Raw genomic sequence first — 7,869 nt, forward strand, 5'->3', positions numbered from 1 at the left:
TGAAACAAAAGATTATATCTCTGTCATACCAATTACTTTGATCATGCCTCCAATTCCTGTATGAGTTTAAGAGCAAATGGCGATCGAGATGACTACCATTGGAGAAGCACCAAGTTTAATGATTGCAGTGGCAATGTACAGTAAGCACCGAGTACAGTGATACACAAGCGACAAGGATATAAAAACCGTGATGAAGAGGGCCAGTGAAGACAGAAGTGTAATCCAGAAGAAGAGCAATTAGTACTAGATCGATGTTACTTCTGCTACTGTCTCAGATTTCCACTAACAATATGGTAATTATGTAAAATTGCCACTTGCGTCATTCAAAAAAGAAATCCCTACAAGATCCTTCGAAAAAGGTGGGAACAAGGATTTAAAAAGCGTTATCCTGAAGTGAAGTCCAAGTTTAGCAAACAACTGGATTTCATTCACAATATTCTTGGAAATGATTTACAATTAATGAATAGTTTCTTTAATAAGGTACTTTTCATCCAGGTTTTTTTTTTATTTTTTTTTTTTTATTCTTTCTAGTATTTTTAATATTAATTATTATTTTTAGTGTTTTTTGATATGGAATAGTTGTAATTTAAATTAATGTGGATTATAATATATAAATAGTTAGAAACTATTACTGATGAGTATAATATTCAACCTCAGAATATATATAATATTGATAAGCTTAGATTTTTACTTGATTTAGATCAGTCAGAAATAGTGTAGAAGTGAAAAGAAATTCAAGAAAAAATAGTGAATTGAAGTATTGTGTACAAAGTTTGTTTCCCATATTCAAATATCAAAACTTTTAATAAATTATTTACAAAAGATTTACTTCTAATGAAATAAATAGTACACGAGAATTTGTAAGTGTTATTGAGGGAATATGAGCGGATGGAATAGTTCCGAATCCAACTATAATTTCAAAGGCTCAACAATTTATTGCAGAATGGTTTAAAAAGATAAAAGGCAATACAGAGAATATTGTATTTAGACATTCACAAAATGTGTGGACAAATGAAACTATGGCTAAAGAGTTTTTGAAATAAAACTTTAAACCTATAAGTTTATCTGTACAAAAGGCAACAAGTGAATATTGGTTTCTGCTATTTAATGAACATAACAGTCATGTCAATATACAATTTTTAGAATTCTGCATATTATACAAAATTATTCTGTACTACCTCCCTCCTCATACAACTTACTAACTATAACTATTAGATGTTTGTATATTTAGTCCTTACAAATATCAATACCAAATAGAGCTAACTTGGCAATTCAAAAGACCTGAGTATGGAGGTTAGAAAGAAAATTTTTATGAAATTCTCATGATTGCCCGACCTGCCTCATTCACACCAGACAACATTCGAAGTGGATTTTATAATATAGGTCTTATTCCTGTCAACAGAAATATTATCCTATTAAAAATTCAAGCTGAGAGGTCGAAAGCCCCAAACCCTCAATCTGATTCAACAAATCTAAATTCTTCAACTGTAAATCCTGTATTATCTGATCCTCAGCCATTAAGTTCCCTTACAATACAGTAAATTAATAGTCTTCAAATACCTCACAATAGATCTGAAATAGAGCAACAGAAACTTATAGCAATAGTATTATTACTAAGGAATGATCCACTTGATTGGAAACTGAAAAGAATTGTCAGTAATTTGTCAATTAGCGCTAAGAGGAAACTTATAGACCTTAATGAGAAGGATTATGAGATTCAGAATTTGCAAAATCAGCTAGTTGATATACAACATAAGCGAACAGTTAATTGTACTTGAATACCTATTATGGAAAAGGCATGGATTGACAGAGAGGATATTGCATATTTTTTCCAATATCAATTGACAGAGGAATATGAAAGTACACAGTGTAAGTACTAGAATGCAAGATACCTAGTTGAGATAAGAAAAGAGAAGTTAGTACAATATCTTACAAAGAGAAAGAATGTAGAAGTATTAGAGGAAGAGGAAAATTACTAAAGTATCGAAATATCAGAGCAGCCTTACTACAAGAAGAGGAGTCTCTTACTAAACAGATCTTGGAAGCTGAGTAGAGGGTGCAAAGTATTATCAAAACCCAAGTCCCAAAAGCTAGTAATTAGGAGGAGGCAATATATGATCAAGGAGTAACAATCTACAATCAATTTGACTACCAAGAACTTGATTAGAGCATTGAAAAAGGTGAGGACACTTTGGAGATAAGGCAGAGTGACATGAGTTGAGGGGGAGAGCTGTTAGGTGGAAACAATCTGTATAAACTCACAATCCTCAAGGCCAATTAAGATTCATTTCGTGGACAGAGATTTATCTGAGAAGGCTCAGAATATTACTTGTTTCATTTATAACTACTAAGAGTGTAAAAATGTAGAATTAAATCATAAAAACAATATTAAAGTTTTAAGATTACTTCTTCCTTGCTTGATGATGTCTAAACGCTCAAGAGGCACTTCAATATTTATATTCCATATCTGAGTATTTGTGGACTACATCTATTTCTCATATAAATTATATACCCCTTTAACTATAACTCACTATATCAGGTATTCTTCTGAAGTGCGAATACTAGGAGACTCTGAAAACCATTATACCTCTTTTGGTAATTACTATTTTGCCAATTGGGAACTGTACTATTTCTAATAGTAATTATCTGATCTTCAGAGTTATTAGACTGATAACCTAATTCTAAAGTCAAACTGAGTTAGCCTTAACAGTATCCCTTATTGATGAAATGATGTAACGATCCCTCCTTGGATAGTTAGTTCTTGGCAATGGGGAATGATACTTCTCTTCTTCTTCTCTATCTTTCCTTAGTCTCACGATAGTGCTAGGCCTCTGCCTAAGTTACCAATAGTACAAGACCTCTTGTATTCTATTGAGAACGCCTGTCGTAAGCTTTCTCTAACTCTTCTTCGTGAATAGCATTCCTCAGCATAACGATAAATATTGCAAATAAAGATGGAGATTATGAAGGCGTTTTATATTTATTAAAGTAATAAGTAGAAAAAGTACTTAGAATTCAATCTAATTTTGTTTAAACTCGTACTGCCAACACTGGCATAGGATGAGCCCTGCCGGCACAGGGATACCGCTAACTGGTATACCACTAACCCTAAGCTAACTAAGTCTACGGTCCCGCACCTACCATCCCCGAGTCATACCCGCACGGAAACTAATTACAAGACCATCAAACAACCCAGCGCCCACCCCGGTCCAAGTCCATAGCCTCTCTGGTATGAAGCCACCAGCACTAAGCATAGCTGAAGCTGAGTAAAAGACTAACTCAACCAGGTTCCTCGTCCAACAAACTCAAAAACACTGCCACCCAGTCTAAATACCGTCCTGTAAAACCTCCAACATAGTAGAAAACCAACAAAATCCAAATCAAACTAAACCTACAGGCAGTACAATGGCAGGGAGAAGGCGACCCACATGTCCACCTCTCGTACCCGCATGCCAGGCCATCGACCCTATAAACCCACTTTGCCAGTTGTCTCCAAAGAGCATACTGGTGAGGAAGACCTGTACCTGTTGCCTGTCCTCCAAAAAACAACACAAACATAAAAAATACATAGAGGTAGTGACAGATCAAGAAGGTCAGTAGGGCCGATTTCCCACTGGTGGTGTCTTGCCTCCTCCCGCTGTACCCAAAACCCAACCAAGAAAACCAAACAAACCCCACAAGACTCAGCACGCAAGACCCAAACAAGTCCAACCAGGTGGTCGCAACCCACTATCAGCACAAGTGGCCATCAGCCAACTGGTCCGTCAGGGAGCTTTGCAGCACTTAACAGCTTCGCCCAACAGACCAAGCCGGACTGGAAACACTTAATTAGACCTCGCCCAACCTGACACAGGCTTGACCGGTACTCGCAGATGCCTCTCCCCCCCTAATCAGCCCCCCTCATGCCCCACACACCAGACCTTATAGAGTCCATCTAGCCCCCCCAGCCCCTCAGACAGATCAACCATCTGACAGCCACAGGACAGCCTATACCTAGACCTATTAGGCAGCTATTGGTCTTAGCCACACTAACAGAGGCCTAACCCTCAACATCGTATAGCCGAGGGGGGCCTACCAGCTACAGCTGGGAGTTACAAAGGAGGCAGCACCACATTCGAAGGTGCCGGCACCAGCCACACCATTCAACCTAGCCGAACCGAAGTCTGACCGAGTCGGGAGAGAGTAAGCAGAGCCAGCTAAAGCTAGCCCCAGAGGTCCGGCAACAGGCACGAACCAAACGATGGGCAAGAGATAACCACTACTGATGCGACATGAAGGAAAAGGGCGAATAAACAGATGTAGACGAACAGAAGGTAGGCCCCACTTGCAATGGGTGAAGCATCAACTACGATCCACAACTGAACCACCCAAACGTACAGACAATGCGAGTGCCTGGCAGCCAATCGTCCCACACCACTCTAGGTAGCAACAGAAGACCATACCAAGGGTTAAAGATTTTTCAGGGTCAAAGCCATCCCTGCCGAGACAAGGAGGAGACACCTGACTGAATCACCATAAATACCACAAGGATAAAAACTTCAAGGGAACGGCAATAAACAACATTGTAGGATTCTGACTGTAGAAACATAATGTAATGAGGAGGGGCTGGACGGGTACTGCCCTGCCACCTGAGGAATGATACGGCCGGTATGACGAGTTGAAACTTGGGAAGGTCATTAGTCTAACCCAAGGGCGTTTTGTATTGTGAAAACTAAGAACTCTATTAAAACCCAACAACCAGGAGCTGGGCCAAAGAATGACATGGGTGATCCCCCCAAACACAATATTCTTTCTCCCCTAATTGAACGCGAAACCTGCGAGTAGACAATAAACAGGAAGGCAAAGACATTTTACCGAAAGGGGCTTGTAAGCGACCATGATGAAGTCCTCAAAGTAACAGAATTGTGAGAAACTGTCAGGCAATAAAACGAGAAGCAAACAAGTAATCCGCCACGCAATGCCAGCAGATCTCAACACCAAGAACGCCAGGAACTACTGAGCGAATTCAGATATCTCCTCCAGAATCCAAGGCATTGTAACGATTCCTCTCTAGATAGTTCTTGGCGATGGGGAACGATACTTCTCTTCCTGTCTTCTGCTTTCTTTATCTTATGATAGCTATAGGCCTCAGCCTACGTTACCAATAGTACAAGACCTTTGTCTTCTATCGGGAATGCCTGTCGTAAGCTTTCTCTAACTCACCTTCGTGAAGGACTTTGCTTGGCGTAACAATAACGTTGCAATAAAGATAAAAATTGTAAAGATGTTTTATATTTGTTTAAAGTAATAAGTAGGAAAGGTACTTAGAACAAAGCATGAAGAACGTATCTTCCTCAGCCGCATTGACCTCCTTATATAGTATTCTTCCCGCCCTTAGTCATGTGACCTAAAGTGGTCACATATGCGAAACCAAATCATAACAAACTAGTCATGTGACCAAAGTGATCACATGCTCAAAATCCATGACCTCATAGCAAGGTCATGTACAAAACTCATAAACCAATCATAACACAATAAACAGGTCATATGACTCGACTGAGTCATATGCGCGAAACCCATGACCTCATAATGAGATTATGTGCGAAACATAAATCATATGTGCAAGGCTTACCTGCAAGGCACTCTCGTAAGGCATACTCATCAGGTGCACATCCCATGACTCATACTTGAGCCATGTGTGAAATCATCACAAATCTCACACATAATAAATCATATAACCCGAATAGGTCATATGCGCAAAACAATAACATACCTTTGACTCATAACCATGTGTCACGTGAAAACCTTTTTCATGCTAAGTCACATTCGTGACAGGCATCAAGACTCACTGTGGGTACGAAAGAAACGCTTAGGACGAAGCGACAGCAAGGACGAGGAAAAGTACTTAGAACAAAGTATAAAGAACCTATCCTGATCAGCTGCATCGGCCTCCTTATATAGTATTCTTCCCGCCCATAGTCATGTGATCCAAAGTGGTCACATGTGCGAAACCAAATCATAACAAACTAATCATGTAACCAAAGTAGTCACTCTCTTAAAACCTTTGACCTCATTGCAAGGTCATGTGCAAAAACTCATAAACCAATCACAACACAATAAATAAGTCATATGACTCGACTGAGTCATATGAGTGAAACCCATAACCTCATAATGAGGTCATGTGCAAAACAGAAGTCATATATGTAAGGCATACCCGCAAGGCACACTCGCAAGACATACTTGCCAGGCACACATCTCATGACTCATAATCGAGTCATGTACGAAACATAACAAATTATAACATAATAAGTCATATGACCTAAATGAGTCATATGTGTGAAACAATAACATACCTATGACTCATAATCATGAGTTATGTAAAAACCTTTTTCGTGCCAAGCCACGTTCATGACAAATGATTAGTTTCATCTGCGGGTTGTATCTGCAGGAGTAGTCATAAATACAACCTTCTTAAGTTGTCGACTTCAAACCTCCATAACTCCTGATCTAACTAACAAATGTCTTCTGCTGAATAACTTCCTTCTAATTCGCAAGAGGATATTTTACCAGATTGGCAGATAAACTCTGGGTTGGCAACTCTTACTTATTCTAGGTAACAGGTTTTCTTTGCTTAATCAGTATTGGGATTAATTCCCACAACTACGATACATCCTTTGACCTAGTTGTAATACTCTACAAGGTCTATTACCTTTTTTAATAGTATTCTTTGGAGTTTTAGACTCTTCTAATTATCGTTGGATAGATGAGAATGTATTGGCTCTTCATTGAGATTGTTTAATATTTAATACCACATTCCTTGTATGAAAATGTCCCATTACCTACAGCCTATGTCAAAGGTGTTCTATTTTTGAAGCCTAGTAACTTTCTGAGTTGTTGATGGATTTACTCCATTGCAATTCCCAAACCTAATCAAAGATCTCCTCTTATAGATTCTGCAAACAGGATCTGGTCAGACAGACAGCACTAATGTATATGTCGTTATCCTGATATCTTTAATTCTGTAGCATTATTATCACAGGATGCAACTGAGATCAATATGTATAATGACATGTAGGTCCCATCAGGGGGCCAGAGGAGGGTGTTAGAGACCAGAAATTCTGATTCTGAGTGGGGTTACCCTACTTAGGATGGTTCCTAGGTATTAGATCTTAGTACTCCTAACAGGAGCCAAGTCATGAGATTGATAAGAGAAAGCCAAATGAATTTGGCAGAGACACTGAGAACTATGAAGTGAGAGAAGGGACTGTACCAGCCCCTGCTCCCTTTAGAAATCTGGTGGACCTGCCACTTGGTTTGTAGTTAGTACCTCTGAAGCAGATCTATACTCATATCCTGTTATCCCAGATGGCTAAAATCTGAAGAAACTGTCCAATACAGTCAGTAATCTGTATCAATAGGTTAGCTTTTTGGTGCAAAGAAATTCAGTATCTACCTGAGTTTTGTACAGGACAGTAAGGTATCTGGTTCAGTATAATCTGAAATAGCAGGATAATAGTATACTCTTTAGAGGTAATTGTGTTGAGGCTGTTGGTATTGTGGATTGTTTGTAGAACAGAAAGAAAAAAATATATTGTCCTGTAAGAGAAAAGATAGTAGAGAGCTGTATTGATGCCAAGCCATGCAGCACCTTGCTAAGGGTACCGCCTCACTGAGTCCTCAAATAGTTTAACTATAATACCAGTAATCTAGAGCTTTTATATAACATAATAAGATTCTATTTACAACTCTTATATTTAACTATACTATAGGATAAATGTGCATTAGGTAGTAACATCAAGAAGGGCTTTTGACAATTATGATTCTTCTCATAAATTGTGATTACTAACACTGTTAGATCTAATAGTTGTCTTAACCATACCAAAGGGAGGG

Source organism: Tuber melanosporum (assembly GCF_000151645.1).
Source record: "Tuber melanosporum whole genome shotgun sequence assembly, scaffold_154, strain Mel28".
Classification (NCBI taxonomy): Eukaryota; Fungi; Ascomycota; class Pezizomycetes; order Pezizales; family Tuberaceae; genus Tuber; species Tuber melanosporum.